This window comes from Schistocerca cancellata, chromosome 8 (genome assembly GCF_023864275.1).
Source record: "Schistocerca cancellata isolate TAMUIC-IGC-003103 chromosome 8, iqSchCanc2.1, whole genome shotgun sequence".
NCBI classification, from domain to species: Eukaryota; Metazoa; Arthropoda; class Insecta; order Orthoptera; family Acrididae; genus Schistocerca; species Schistocerca cancellata.
This window is the reverse complement of record NC_064633.1, coordinates 151,928,532-151,945,463: the sequence shown is the minus strand read 5'-3', so window position 1 is coordinate 151,945,463 and position 16,932 is coordinate 151,928,532. Positions and strand designations below refer to the sequence as shown.

Sequence of the window (16,932 nt, the reverse complement as noted above, 5' to 3'; positions counted from 1 at the left end):
GGATAAACTAGCGTAGGGAGCTGCATGAAACACAACAGTAGCAACAGTGTAGTTATGCGGCGGTAACAGTTTAGAGACTGGCATTCTCGGTGGAGTTCGTTTAATTATTTGCACAACTCGACTTAAGGTGGTAAAAATACTCTTTCAATCTATCTCTCTTTCACTCTCGGAAGCATCTCGAGTAAAATGACACTCGACTGTGGGTGTACAAAATCATTGTCCGATGGGAAACCACTCATATTTAAGGTTAGCTTACAGTTTATCACGAGGCGCAGCTTGAGGCAGTATTTCGGGGTCAGTTATCCAATGTATAAAGTACCGGCTGAACACCATTGTTGTGTGATCAGTCACCTATTTACCTTGATTCTTTGCGAAGTCGTTTTAAATATTGTCCTCTTACCTACGTGCGCCAATTGATAATAAATTATTTGTATTTGAAAGTGACAGTATTTTGTGACAAGGCTTGGAATTGTACTTGCTGTGCTTCAGGAAATTTTGGATGCAAACCAATTTCTCCTTCTACTTCTTTTAATATGCTAGAGTTACTGATTATGTTACTCTTGTGCGTCTTTGTTACATTTTCCTTTCAACTTTCTCTCTCTCTCGCACACACGTTTTTTTTCTTTTTTCTTTTGATTTTTTTTTTAAATTTAGGGAGCACATATGTGGTGCATGAAGAGAGATAACAAAATGTAGCCTTTTTGTATTAAGCCACATATAGAAGTTCTTTGATAATATCATTTCACTTTTATTGTGAAATTCTCTATATTGAATGTCGTCCCACTGATCCGCAGCGTCGAGAAACCATGTGGCCATTTGATATACATTCATGATTATACCTCATTCCCATGTAATTGAAATTTTCTCTCCAATAACGGAGAGTTCGATTTGTTCGAGCTGAAGGATAAATTTCATGTTTTCTGTGATTAGGGATAATCTTTACCTGTTATGATTTCAGTTCCTTCTCATTTTTAAATTATATCTTCTGTGACCTTCAGTAATGTTTATTGGCGCATTTAATATCTTGGGTATTAGAATATGTTGGCTCCACAACCAGCTTTTAGCATTCAGAAATTTCTACAGTTAATGCACAGGCCACGTTTAGAACATTTCACACGTAAGTTACGTAATGGAGTGGGCTAAGAGAAGTGCGAAAAGTCATGTTGATATTGCCGGCTGGGTGGCCGAGCGGTTCTTGGCGCTTCAATCTGGAACCGCGCGACCGCTACGGTCGCAGGTTCGTCCTCCCTCGGGCATGGATGTGTGTGATGTCCTTAGGTTAGTTAGGTTTAAGTAGTTCTAAGTTCTAGGGGACTGATGACCTCAAATATTAAGTCCCATAGTGCTCAGAGCCATTTGAACCATATTGATATTCACAAGAGTTTGGATCTGTTTGCGATTTGTGCTCTTAAAGCGTGGCTGGAATATGACTTTAAACTCTGAACAGTGCAAAATACTTTCCACCGCTAAGATTCGACTGTGGGTGTACAAAATCATTGTCCGATGGGAAACCACTCATATTTAAGGTTAGCTTATAGTTTATCACGAGGCGCAGCTTGAGGCAGTATTTCGGGGTCAGTTATCCAATGTACTTGATACAACGGAGGTGTGTTATCTATGTACTGAAATTCTAGAAATATTTTGGAGATGTTTGGCGTCTTGTTTGTATGAAGAAGCATCCAGCGGATGGTTAGCAGGTAATTACGTCTTCTTCTATTTGTTGGTCCACTTACTCTCTAGTCTGTTTATTCGTATGTGTACACTGTAAAACACAAATATTATGTACCTATTTACGCACGGTAAAGCCCGACCAAATATTGTGTGCCTGACTGGAAGCAGATCGGTGCGTTTTGGAATCACGTGAGGTGAAATATGGATAAGGTGTTGTTCATTCCTCTGCATTCTTTCATCAGAAATAATGGTAATACAGAATAATAATAATAATCTTTTCTTTCTGGGGGGTGGGGCATTCTTCCACCAATAGTATTGGTTTCCTTCTCCATTTATTTCTATCTTGTACTGGCCCTTTCATGTCTTTGTAGGTACTAACCTCAATATTCTCAACAATTTATTTGGCAGATATGAATCTTTGTGCGCCCCTGTAGCGTTCCAAGTTTACTGCTTCATCAGGCGCTTTGTTAAATACACCTGTAAGCTGTAACCAACATGTCGGTAATCGGTGCCCGTGTTGCAATAAAAATCTGACACAGGCTTCTTCCCTCGTCTATCCTTTCTAGCAGCTGTTAATCTCAAAGTTTTGCAAGTATTTCAGTTTATTCTCTTGTTTTTCTATTCACTGCATTTAAAATACGTGCTATTTATTCTTATACGCTTTTCCCTTACCCCATGACCGATTATCACATTACGTGAAACGTAAAGTTTCTTGAACTTCTTCCTGAATCCAACAACGTAAAATATCAACAGGACTTCTCTGTCAATGAAAGTTTTCTTCGGTAACAGCAATTTACCTTTAATTCATGTCCTTCCACATGTAATGAAGATATATGAGACAACCTACGGTTACCGTATCAGCACCATCATCAATCTATTCGAAGAGTATTTTTGTTTCGTTGTATCATCTGCAAACCTAATGCCATCTCCACTGTATGTCACTGTGAAACATCGACAGTACTGAGTAGCTCAGAACACCATACGGGAACGACAGAACATGAAAAGCTGTGTGTGTATTCCTGCTAGTCTAATGAGTTCCTTGTTGGTGACAGTTGTTCTGAACCAGTGATTATAAATCTCACCTTTCTTACTGAGCATGCTCTTGCACACTCCCTGGAGAACATACCTTGGACCGTACCCTATGCTGATATTCTCGAGATTTCTATTTGCAAAAGTAGGACGCGCAGCGATAAATCCACGCATTGTATGAGCATCTCAGTCAATTAGGTTTTGGCCGAATACCGTAAAAACTGAGCACCTCGATACATTTCTGAATACTGGGGGTCTAAAAACCGCAGAAGAAAACTGAAAGAAAATGGACATACCTTAATACTTTCGGGTTCAAACAACTAAAGACCTGAAATCGAAGATAGTAGAATGCTGCAGACAAATATTTCTTCCGTGAAGGGAATTGTATCTGCCTAAATCCAGTCGACTGTAAACGCGTTAATGTCCGTAATGTACCTCACCTGTAGTGGCCGGTAAACAGACTAATCGTTATGGGGAAAGAATCTGCACAGACCATACTATTTAAACAGGCCTGACAAAGCGTTACTTGGTGACCATCTGCTACTGCTTTGAACGGTCCTGATGACGGCCAGTAATGTAAACATGTAAAACATTTTCTGTGAAATGATGAAGTGATCGTACTGAATCATTAGCACGGCGATCCAGCCAGGTGCCAGTCTTTCTATTTGACGTCACTTGGGTGATTTATGCGTGTTTGTGATGAAGGTGAGATGAAACAGAACAACACAAATTATCAGTTCCCGAGCGACGAAAATTTTCGACTGCGCTGGGAATCTATCTCCGGAGTCCGCAATCTAGAGGCAGCGAGGGAAGAAGCGAGTCTAGCAACTAAGCTATTAGCTCCGGGGAACAAAAAACAAATAAGTAAATAAAGATCTTTCTTACGTGCTACAGATAGCCATGTTTAGTAGTTCGTGAGGCGACCGGAATTCCTCAGCAGAGCCCTAGCAGCGTGTTATCTTATCTTGTGCGTTGCCCGCATTAGTTCGATTTCATGAAGCATCTCACCACCCGGACAACAGACACAGCACACGCTACGGCAACACACTAGACACCTTTAGCTTGTGTTTTCAGCCGCTACGATTAGTATTGTTTTGGTAAAAAATACAATTAAGCGTATCGGCTACCAATATGTTTGACCTTCAGCGTAATCTTCTTCCCTTCGTTCATTGGTTGCCTCCAAAACGTATAGAAATAATTTTATTCAGTGTGTTTTATACATTAATTTAATTTATTTTCATTCTTCATTCGCTCCAGGGCCCAATATTTTCCTGGATACCATTTACGAGCGGCATCGTCCGTTGCTTGACGCAGCCCCACAGGAACCTATTTTGGTTGTTCAAGTGCCACACAGTTCATCGTGATTTTGACACAGGTCAGTCCTGTTTTTGTCAGTTGTTCCATGTTACATGGGACTGTCCTCATCTCTTTATTTTAGTTACCCTTTCGTTGTTTTTTAGTCACGGAACAGTTTGTGATTCCTAATTCTATTCCTTCGCCTTTATAGACTGGACATTAATCACTGTCGATGGTTTTAGCAAGTGAAGAACGCTGAGAACTTTGCCTAACGACACCAACAGTTACTGAAAGGTACTCTGTCACGGCTCCCTATACCATATGACATAGCATTGTAAATAAACATATTTTGGTGTGAAATTAACTAATGTTATTCGATATGCACGATTGGGCTCGTTTTTTGTGGGGTGTATGTGATCCACATTTAATTTCCTAATCAGACGAGTAATATTTCCTTCCTTATGTAAAACAAGGCACTTAATCCCTTGAAATATCTCAGGTAACTATTAAAGTATTAATTTATAAACAATTCTGCACAGAGATACACGAGAAGATTCAAATTACAAGTTGCGAATCCCACTATCTGAGACGCTAACCTACACTACTGGGCATTAAAATTACTACACCAAGAAGAAATGAAGATGATGAACGAGTATTCATTGGACAAATATATTATACTAGAACTGACATTTCATTACATTTTCACGCAGTTTGGGTGCATAGATCCCGAGAAATCTGACCCAGAACACCCCCCTCTGACCGTAATAACAGCCTTGATACACCTGGTCATTGAGTCAAACAGAGCTTGGATAGCGTGTACAGGTACAGCTGCCCATGCAGCTTCAACACGATACCACAGTTCATCAAGAGTAGTGACTGGTGTATTGTGACGAGCCAGTTGCTCGGCCACTATTGCCCAGGCGTTTTCAATTGGTGAGAGATCTGGAGAATGTGCTGGCCAGGGCAGCAGTCGAACATTTTCTGTATCCAGAAAGGCCCGTACAGGACCTGCAACATGCGGTCGTGCATTATCCTGCTGAAATGTATGGTTTCGCAGAGATCGAATGAAGAGTAGAGCCACGGGACGTAGCACATCAGAAATGTAATGTCCACTGTTCGAAGTGCCGTCAAGGCGAACAAGAGGTGACCGAGACGTGTAACCAATGGCACCTCATACCATCACGCCGGGTGATATGCCAGTGCGGCGATGACGAATACACGCTTCCAATGTGCGTTCACCGCGATGTCGCCAAACACGGATGCGACCATCATGATGCTGTAAACAGAACCTGGATTCATCCGAAAAAATGTCGTTTTGCCATTCGTTCACCCAGGTTCGTCGTTGAGTACACCATCGCAGGCGCTCCTGTCTGTGATGCAGCGTCAAGGGTAACCGCAGCCATGGTCTCCGAGCTGATAGACCATGCTGCTGCAAACGTTGTCGAACTGTTCGAGCAGATGGTGGTTGTCTTGCCAACGTCCCTCCATCTGTTGACCCAGGGATCGAGACGTGGCTGCACAATCCGCTACAGCCATGAGGATAAGATGCCTGTCATCTGGACTGCTAGTGATACGAGGCCGTTGGGATCCAGCACGGCATTCCGTATTACCCTCCTGAACCCACCGATTCCATATTCTGCTAACAGTGACTGGATCTCGACCAACGTAAGCAGCAATGTCGCGATACGATGAACCGCAATCGCGAGAGACTACAGTCCGAATCAAAGTCGGAAACGCGATGGTACGCATTTCCCCTCATTACACGAGGCATCACAACAACGTGCCACCAGGCAACGCCGGTCAACTGCTGTTTGTGTATGAGAAATCGGTTGGAAACTTTCGTCATGTCAGGACGTTGTAGGTGTCGCTACCGACGCCAACCTTGTGTGAATGCTCTGAAAAGCTTATCATTTGCTTATCACAGCATCTTCTACCTGTCGGTTAAATTTCGCGTCTGTAACACGTCATCTAAGTGGTGTAACAATTTTAATGGCCTGTAGTGTACTTAAATAAATATAGCTATTGCGGAACGTTGGTTTTCTATTTTCAAAGTGTTGGCATCTGTATGTCAACACCTGCTTTATATTGTAAGTATGGTCAATGGACTACGTATAACATAGATTCTTCGTCAGACAAAATATTACTTGTGCAATTAAACTATAACAGTGTAAACTAGTTGGGAGTTCGCAACTCGCTCAGAGGGAAATGTCACTTCATTCAGTAGGACGAACAATACGACCTGCTTCGTATTATAACGTTGTACCCCTCGAATTTCATCGTTCCACTGCGCGATAAGTAACCACTGCGCAGAACATGAAAACAGAATACACAGAATACGGGCAACATTCGATATGAGACTGCCAGCCCGTAGTTGGCGTTCGACCCCGATGCCTCATGGTTAAGTAATCCGAGGCGAGGGCTGTCGGTACGAGAACGGGCGAAGCCGGCTAGACATCAGAGGGAGGGTCGTCGAATCAGGGCTGGCCGAGGGCCAGGCGTGGACTCCGCCGGGCACTAAGCTCCCCCTTATACGGCGCACTTTCTGCGAGGCTCACGCGTTTACAGCTGTGCGAGAACGTCCGACCGAAGGTGAAACCCCTCCACCTCTAGAAGCGCAGCCCCTCCTCCATACCACCTTCCCGCCGCTTCTTGTCCTCCTCTTCCTTCTCCTCCTCCTGCTCCTCCTGTGTGCCCCACTTTTTCGTATCCTCTCGCGCCAGCTTTAAACAGAAGCTTGAAATTATTTATCTTTGCCCCCCTTGGGCCAACTCTCCTGGGAGAGTCTCGGTCTGCTATTGCTCTCTGGCACAGTGGAACACGCAGCACTGGTCTCACAGAGAAATGGCGGAGAGCGTCCTCTGTGTGCTTTAGTGCACCACTAGAGATTTTAATACGTCGTAAACAGCTGTAGACACTAAACGAGAGCGGAGACCATCGCCGTACAAGACTGGAGATGGCCAGATCTTTCATTATATACCCGCCTGCAATAAAGCAATGAGCTTTACAGCTTGACCCCCTTACCGCCGTGTCGTTTTCCTCCAGTTTGCTCCGGCGTTGTTTGCTACAATATTCCTCTGCTGTCGAGACCCAGACACACACATCGTCCTGTTTTCCCTAACCCGTATTCTTGCTGCAAAGTAATGAAGCCGTTTCATTAAACTAAAACGCACTTGTGCATTAAGACGGAGAGTTGATGCTGCAGTACACATGGACATCTTTCCGTTAAAGCCGCAAAGCAGAGACGAGCACGTTATCTCGTGATTAAACCCGAAGTATTTAGCTCAGCAGAGCTTCAGTACGAAATTAACATATTAGATCAGACTACTCTGGATCAAGCTTAAGGATACCTATATGCATATAAAAACAAATCATTACGTACCTCTGTGTTATTTCGAAGTGTTAATATTGACATTATAAGTATCGCTCGTAGTGCAAATTTATCGGGAGTAGCCAGTTCTTAGAGAATAATAATAAAATTAAAGACAGATAAACTAAAACCTCATATAAAGATGTGCAAAATATATCAGAAGAAGCAGAGATCCGAGATTATACCACAGAATCAAGAGATTTCATGTTACGAATATCAGGGGTTTTGTGGCCCGCAAGTAAATGAAAGCAACGAACACCTTCCTCAGATATGAAAACACAAGATATAAAGACACATGCAGGATGGGTGTAGCCTTCTCTGGTAGTCATCCAAGTCGAGTTGTCGCAACGTTTCGACGACTTTCCTACTTGTCACCCTCAGGTAAAATATCAGGTTCATCATCTACTCATACGAGTAGAACAGGAGTACTTTGGTGCTTTTTTCGCTAAGGCTGATCATGGGGAGATCTGTTGTCTTCTCATTACTGTGAAGTTTTTGTAGCTCCTTTCTTTGGTGATGTTTCTGGTGGTTATGAGCTTTGTTATTGGTGTCCCATGCTCAATCTGAGTTTAGGGATTTTGATGTTTTTATTCGCAAAGATCTGCGCTTGTCGTTTCCGAGGGTCTTACTTAAATCACTTGGTGAGGCAACAGTTCAGAGTTAAGAGGCTGTGAAGAGGGTTCTGAATCTGACATTTAGCATCTCTACATTGACGGCAGGGTCTAGATTTGCCTTCGGGAATCGGCGATGGACATATAATGTCCGTCATACGTCCCTCTACTGTATTGTCTTCAACTTCATGAGGGGTGTTTTCGCGGCATAGCTCCACCTTCGGCAGTCTTGTTCTGGGATGACTCGTGTCAAGCTACTTGTACACCCTCACCCCTACGGTGGCTGCTAGGCTGCTGTGTCAATTTAGCGAGAGGTAAAGCGCATGTAGTCTGAGACTTGTCTTTACCCTCTGCCACATTCCTACGCCATGTGAAGTGTTGGTCCATAGTCAGGCCGAGGTATTTCACAGTAGGCCCCTATATACAGGGTGAGTCACCTAACATTACCGCTGGATATATTTCGTAAACCACATCAAATACTGACGAATCGATTCCTTAGACCGAACGTGAGGAGAGGCGCTTGTGTAATTGGTTAATACAAGCCATAAAAAATGCACGGAAGTATATTTTTTAACACAAACCTACGTTTTCTTAAATGGAACCCCGTTAGTTTTGTTAGCACATCTCAACATATAAACAAATACGTAACCAGTGCCGTTTGTTGCACTGTAAAATGTTAATTACATCCGGAGATATTGTAACCTAAAGTGACGCTTGAGTTCCACTCCTCCGCTGTTCGATCGTGTGTATCGGAGAGCACCGAATTACGTATGGATCCAAAGGGAACGGTGATGGACCTTAGGTACAGAAGAGACTGGAACAGCACATTACGTCCACATGCTAACACCATTTTATTGGTCTTTTTCACTGACGCACATGTACATTACCATGAGGGGTAAGGTACACGTACACACGTGGTTTCCTTTTTGAATTACGGAGTGGAATAGAGTGTGTCCCGACATGTCAGGCCAATAGATGTTCAATGTGGTGGCCATCATTTGCTGCACACAATTGCAATCTCTGGCGTAATGAATGTCGTACACGCCGCAGTACATCTGGTGTAATGTCGCCGCAGGCTGCCACAATACGTTGTTCCATATCCTCTGGGGTTGTAGGAACATCACGGTACGCATTCTCCTTTAACGTACCGCACAGAATGAAGTCCAGAGGTGTAAGATCAGGAGAACGGGCTGGCCAATTTGTGCGTCCTCCACGTCCTATGAAACGCCCGTCGAATATCCTGTCAAGGGTCAGCCTAGTGTTAATTGCGGAATGTGCAGGTGCACCATCATGCTGATACCACATACGTCGACGCGTTTCCAGTGGGACATTTTCGAGCAACGTTGGCAGATCATTCTGTAGAAACGCGATGTATGGTGCAGCTGTTTGGGCCCCTGCAATGAAGTGAGGACCAATGAGGTGGTCGCCAATGATTCCGCACCATACATTTACAGTTCACGGTTGCTGTCGCTCTACCTGTCTGAGCCGGCGAGTATTGTCCACGGACCAGTAATGCATGTTCCGTAGATTCGCTGCCCCGTGGTTTGTGATACCCGCTTCATCGGTAAACAGGTAGAAGAGCAACGCATTCTCTGTTAATGCCCATTGACAGAATTGCACTCGATGATTAAAGTCATCACCATGTAATTGCTGATGTAGCGACACATGAAACGGGTGAAAGCGGTGACGATGCAGTATGCGCATGACATTACTTTGACTCAGTCCACCGGCTCTCGCAACTGAACGTCGGAGGTTTCAAGCGTCAACTTTAGGTTACAATATCTCCGGATGTAATTAACATTTTACAATGCAACAAACAGCATTGATTACGTATTTGTTTATATGTTCAGATGTGCTAATAAAACTAACGTGGTTCCATTTAAGAAAACGTAGGTTTGTGTTAAAAAACATACTTCCGTGCATTTTTGTATGGCTTGTATTAAACAATTACCCTAGCCCCTCTCCTCACGTTCGGTCTGTGGAATCGATTCGTCAGTATTTGATGTGGTTTACGAAATATATCCAGCGGTAACGTCAGGTGACTCACCCTGTATACGCAGTGTTGGTTCTGGGCGTCGGCGTGAACATGGTAGACTGCGTCCTATCACTATTTAGTGTTATGCGCCATTTCTTGTCTCACGTTTTTCTCTTTGCAAGTACATTTTGCAACGGCCTTGGTACTGGGTTTCTGTTACTGGTGCTGGCGAAGAACGCCATGTTATCAGCATATTGCGTTCACTGGTTTCGGTATTTGTGTCCGCCTTGCACGACATACAACGTGGGCCCTATGACGGACCCTTGCGGTTCACCGTCTCGGATGTATCTATTCGTGGATTGCGCATGTTTTACCCTTACATCGAAGCTTCTGCCCGATAAGTAGCTTTTTAAGGCTTTCAGATGGGCCCTGAGAAGCCCTGTGTGTATAGCTTTTGACAGAGCATATGAAAATTTTTCAAAAAGTCTAGTAATACAATTCGACAACTGCCTCTACAGTTGAGTGCTTTGGCGGCGGCCTCAACACCCTTATTAGTTGTTCAGCACCAGAATGGTTTTTCTAAAAGCGTGTTAAAGTCATTAACACGAATTGTCTGGGACGGCGTGACAGCAGTCTGCTTTGCAAAACTGTTCATTGTGTCGTCAATCTGATGGCGCGAACTAATTATGTGTCACAATACGGAGTGGATCAGAACACTGGGTTAAGAATCAAACTTGAAGACAAAACAGCCATCGGGTTCAAGGTGTAGTTATATAACTAATGAGCCGTACCCGACTCGCGTTTGTCCCTTTTATTGTTTGTCATCTTCTATTACGGTACTGCCGCCTCGTTTTCTTATTCCATTTACTGGCGTCACTAACTTCCTGCCTTACTTGCCCGTGTGAGCAGCAGCAGCAGCGCGCATCAATAAGTGCACTGTCGTACCATCATCGGAGCGACCAATAGTATTCCCGAGTCGTATTGTGTCTGGCATTCAGTTCGGGACGGTCCAGCAGTAGTCAGTACGCAGCAGAAGTGAAGTCGGGGACGGAGCGCCGGTGAGGCGCCGACAGCCAGTGCTCGCCGACCGCAGGCAACACGCACGAACTGCCCGACGGAGGGAGATTGGAGAGCGACGACCGTTGATTGGTCGTTCGGTTGGTCATCTCATCGGCCGAAGTTGGCGTGGAGGAGCGAGGACTTCTCCACGGGACGTAGTTTGGGAGGGGCTGCTGGCGGTCTCTTTGCGGTGTCAGAATGTGATTGTTTGTTCCCATTGCTACGAGGTCTGTGGCTCACCGACACTTGACACGAAAGTTGAGTTCTGATTCAATTTACCAGCAAGACAAGACTGTTCACATTGTGTCATTTGGAGTTCGTAGTCGGCTGTTGGGATATTCCCGCGAGCAACAGTGTGGTTTTCAAGTTGTAAAATTCTAGCCACCCTCCGGTGGAGTTGTATTTGATTGTTTGATTTGAAGTGCACCAGCGGAATTTCTGTCTTGGGGCCGTTAACGTTCCGGTTACCTGCCCTGGCCGTTGACATAAATTTCAGCCAGTGGTTTCCTCATGGTGTTCTTGCTGTGCAGCACGGTGTGTAGTTTGACAGCTCCATGTATGAATGGTTGAACACTCTGTTGTGCCCTGGTCGGGTGAAGTGGAAATTATCTTGTCGGTGGGTCCACTGACTGCCGTTCAGTTGGGTTGTCGTCAGATTATGAATGGTTGGCCCGACTGCCGGTCTCACCTAAGCGAGCGTTCGAATTCCAGGCCGACCCTTGAACATCTGAGGGCCCTTGTGTGTACTGCTTTTTTTTAAATTTGTTCTTGTTGTTTGTACTTGTATGGCTTCTAGCCGATTTTTTTTAAATTAAGGTTGTTTTTCCCTTAAGGCGTAAGAGTCTTTAGACCTTCAGCCTAATTTAAAGAACTGTTTCACGTAAGACCTTTGGCATTTTAAAGGTTTTAATGTTGTTGAATTTTAAGTGTTGGGCCTTCGCCGATTTTGATTTTGAGTTGTTTTGCTCTTAAGGCCTTCAGTCAAAATTAAATAATTGTTTCACGCAAGGCCTTTGGTATTTAAAAAAATTAGTGTTATGGAGTTTTAAGTGTTAGGCCTTCAGCCGATTTGAATTTAACTTGTTTGCTCTTGAAGTGCCCGATTCTTTGGGTCTTCAACCTAACTAAAGAACTGTTTTAAGATAAGGCTTTGCCTTTTAAATTTCTCTTTTGGATAAGTTTAGCCTAATTAAGAACTGTTTTACGTAAGGCCATTGTTTTTTTAAAAAGATTTTTTTAAAATGTTGTTTAGCCTTAAGTGTTGGGCTTTCAGCCGATTTTTGGATTCAAACTGCTTGCTCTGAAAATCTCCGATTCTTTGGGCCTTCAGTCTAAATGAAGAACTGTTGTAAGATAAGGTTTGCATTTCAAATTTCTGCTGATGCTTGTGTTTTAAGTTATTGGCTCTCAGACGTTTTTAAAATTAAAGTGGCTTTCAGCCGGTAATTAAGTCCCAAAGATTAAAGGTGTGTGTTAAAAAAAAATTGGGCTCTTGTAATGTTATTTGATCAGATAATAAAGTTGCATGTTCGACTGTAACGGACAGCTCCTTATTTTGTCCCCTTTCCTCAATTTCAACTACCTGTCCTGTCCTGCGGGTTTTGCAGGGCGTCTCAAATTACACGAACTGTTAAAGAGATTCCCTTTACCAGTGAGACTTTGATACACAGTAATAACTTACTGAAAATTCGCAGTCGTTCTTTGTTAATCTGCTGTGGAGCACATACGTCCCAATGCTAGTCAAAAGATTAAGGCATCTGTTGTTACGTTCATTTTCTCTTCCTTGGTTTATGGAAGATTCCGTCTCTATGGCTCTCCTTCTGACAGTTTTAGAGGGCTACAGCAGTGAATTCATTAGCTCCAGAGATGGCCACAAACGGTATCAGACTAGTCTGAATACGTAGTAGATAGTAGCTCGTCCATTGGAGGGGACACTGAACATTTGTGAGACATAGGTGCATACTTTGATCTCAAACGTAATTTCTGAAAGTAACAGTAACGCACATGCGTGTAAAAGATAGGTCTTACAAGATCGAATGATTCCTTGAAAACAAAGACTCAGTAGTTTTATGAGTAAGGAAAAATTTGCATCACGTTTCTGTCTTCATGTACGTAGAAAATATAGCTTCGTGAAATCAGTTGAATCTCTTAGAAACACCACGTGTTTCTCCATGTTCGTGTAACAAGCAATACACTCTCTTCGATAACAGACCAGGAACTGCAAACAGTGCTAAAAGTAGCTCTTAATGTGACTGAGCGAATTATTTCATGTAATTTCTAATCCGAGGCGCACAAATGAGTTTTTAAAGTCAATACTTGGCGCAAACGGCTGAGATTCAAGTCCAGCTCGTACCATGTGTTACAATCGGTATCTGTGGCACGAAAAGAATGCTACGTTGAAAAAGCAGGGCGCCGCTCGACCCGAACCGTAATCAAGAAGCGCAAACAACAGAATATTACGGGACCTAATGAATCATTCTGCGAGCCTTGCAGTACGGGGCCATAACATTTAACCTCTGAGACCAGCTGCTCAACAGTTTCCTAAGACTGAGGGAAAGTGCTAAGGTAAGGGGAACTTACAACAGTTGAGACACTACAAAAAGACAAATTTGGAGAAGATATCGTGTTTCCCGGACCTTCCCCTGGTGAAGGGCTGTAACGAGTTGTCTACATACTACCGGCCAGAACCTGTTGGGCGAAACACATGATTACCGCTTTCCTGGCTGTACCTTTTCTTGTTGATTCAGGTCCTGAGGTTTCGCCTTCACGACACGTGCTATCTATGATATATTTTCGGCACCCGCATAAGCGCACGTTTCTCTTCGACAGCGTTTGTGCAGTCCGCACTAGCTAGAAGTGAGCAGCGGGAAGCTTGCGCCTGCAGACTCCTGTTCCGGCCACCTGCAATACATCGCTGCTGGAGACCTGACCTGCACAACGGGCGCCGCTGACGAGGCTGCTGTGTTTGCGTTGCTTGTCGCGCTGGAGTGTGCGAATACGCACGAGTACCGCTGCGTCCGAGACGAAGGTCTGTACCATAAAATCATCGGTAATAAATATGATTCCAAGCAAAGCTGCTTCACTGTCAGGGCGTATGACTGGCATTCTCACAAGCTCTCGAGCTTTGCCTCCTGTTACACTAGTGTCTCGGCCTCACCTGCTCGTCTCGCATGTCCACTAAAATTCCTTACCCATGGGCTGACTAGAATTTCAAATCGCCCTTGATACATTCACGTGCACTGTAGGTTTCTCAAGGTTTCGTAAGTCCGTTCAGGCACATGTCTCAATGATTCCTCCGACAAGCTTTTGTGCTTTCTTTAATAGCTTCGATGTCGACGGAACAGTAAACACAAATCTACCTTCTTAGCCATACGTATCTGGTCACAGTATACAGGGAGAGCGTAAGGCCATTCATTGACTATAAAAATGGATTTCTAACGAACTATGTTAGATAGAGCTGTGTGATTTGTTTAAAATGACACTTACGTCATAAAGTTTTTGATGAATACGCTTTAGTAGAAAATGGTTCTTATGTCTTTTTGATAGGTATTCTTCAGTTTTACTTATGAAGTTTTTATGGATACAGTTCACTAAGTGGATTGAACCAGATTCCAATGAAGCATGCAGTTTAAATATGTTAAACAGATATTGGAAAAAATTTAATAATGACAGCGGGAATAGTAAACAAAAAGTTAGAAGATCGTCATATATGTTCTGCTACCATATTTGAGACTATTGTTCATTTTACTACATGTTCTATTCGTTGTTCGTGATTTTACCTTATGCGGTTGACATTAGTTGAGCTTTCGATTGCTCAGTTAGGTTCAGGATTCCAGCCAATATGGTTCAATCCATGTACCGAAAATATCTTCAACTCCCGCTACTAGCCTCTTACATTTCACACAAGTCTTAAAATAAGTATCGTGAATTGGCTGGACATCTGCGAGCATACCTTCTCGTAATAAACATGCTCCGTTATGAAACTTCGTGGCAAATTAAAATTGTGTGCCGGACCGAGACTCGAACTCGGAACCCGTTTTCGAGTCTCGGTCCGACACACAGTTTTAATCTGCCACGAAGTTTCATATCAGCAATCGCTCCGCTGCAGACTGAAAATTTCATGCTGGTTGTTCCGTTATATTGCATCAGAGGTAAGAGGCTTTTCAATCATTCTCTTGAGCCTTTTCCGATTTTGACATTCTGCAAGTTGCTATTTCTGATACCTTTCATCACCATCGGCCATACCTTATTTATCCCTAGCCAGAATTACTTGCTAAGAAAAATACATATTCCTTTAAATACGTCCAAGCAACTATTATTTCAGAGCAGAAGGTGTGTGCTACTAGTGAAACTCCTCATTGTTGCCTTGCATATTTACCTTTTCTCTGAAAGTTTCCTTCACTTTTTCACTACACGTTTTGCACGTTAACGAAAAGGTACAACACTGCCTTGTGTTCTTATGAATATCAACTTCTCCTTTTTCATTTTCTGCTTTTTATACTGTGTGGTCTTTGTTGCAAATTATTAATCTGGTCCTGTACTACATCCCCTCTCTTCTCAGAGTTTTTGATTTCTGATTATGCGGTGACCATTGGGAACTTCCTTTCCAGTACTGATAAGTTCCTTGTCACTGACATTTCTATTGGTAATTTCATATTATTACATTTTCATTCATTCCATCCCCTCCTATCCACTGTTTGTTTTTCAGTACACTTAATTCTTTTCATTTATAAACCACTATTCAAATTCTGAAAATGCCATGACAGTACTGTGGTTCCTCTCTCCTCGCACAATAACCTCACTTAGATATAATGAACTTACTCTAAAACTGAGCTCAAGTATTTCTCGCTCCTTCCCCAATGAAGATAACTTTCAGACTGGACCAACACTTCCAGCGAGTGGCAGGTGTCATACTGCTATTGAAATGATCGTATAAATTTATACTTTAAAAATATTTGTGCAGATATTGCTATATATGTGAACTCTTGTAGTTGTCCATTGGCAGTCCACTATCAAAAATTGCTTTCATGCAGTAAACCGTGCCAGGTCGCTACGCAGTATAAATTTGATGACCCTTAAAAGTTGTAGGCTCATAATCTGCCAAATAATTCATTGAGAGCTACCGGAATTATTGTCATAAATTACATGTATAGTCCTTTACCACAATACAGAGTAACGGACACGCCCCATTAGAGGCAGAAAAATACGAAATCTGTTCTTTGGCCATTTCTCTTTATTTACTTATTATCGTGTCATACGTACAAAGCGTATAATCATCAAAAGGAAGTAGATCGTTGACATCAGTTTTATACGTTGGTTGACCATACATTGTCCATGCCGAGTGCATGCGGTGTCGCGCTCGTCATGTCTCTCGTGATGTATGTGGCTGGGGATGTGGAACAGTCTACTAGACTGATGTTAAACCGCACAGCATCACACTTGTAGAAAACTGATTCCGCAGGAGGCCCCACTTCTGCAGTTTGGTCTTGCGTCTCGTGATACTAGACAGAACTCTGTTGAGAACTTTCAGTACTGTGCACTTCTCTGAAAGACCGGGAGGCACATCTTCCTTCGGAACCATCCATTTCTCCAAATGTTGACATTTCTCCCGCCACTCTGAGATCTTTGCTCACTGGGGCGTTCCTGTAAGAGGTTCAGTAGTTGCCAAGAAGCGCTTCTTTCATTTGAGCCTAGGATGTTCTAAGAGTTGGTTTCCATAGACATAGCCTTGCCTCACTCGCATCAAGTAGCTATCTCGCGTCTGATTTCAGGAGGTGCTATGCCAGCAACATATTGAATTTTATATACGGGTGTAGCTTTTAAAGAACCTTTGACACTGAGATAGGTCTCGTTAAGCACCACATCTATTTTTAGGGCACGACTGGACTGCCGAACGTGTATATTCAGCACTGGAGTAACACGGC

The 16,932-nt window shown here is 43.2% G+C and overlaps 1 protein-coding gene across 1 annotated transcript in view; it reads right to left on the bottom strand.

Moving 5' to 3' along the window:
• The window catches only part of LOC126095432 (uncharacterized), a 133,128-nt gene that overhangs the window by 67,091 nt on the left and 49,105 nt on the right, over window positions 1–16,932 (bottom strand). The gene's annotated exons all lie outside the window — the stretch shown is intronic.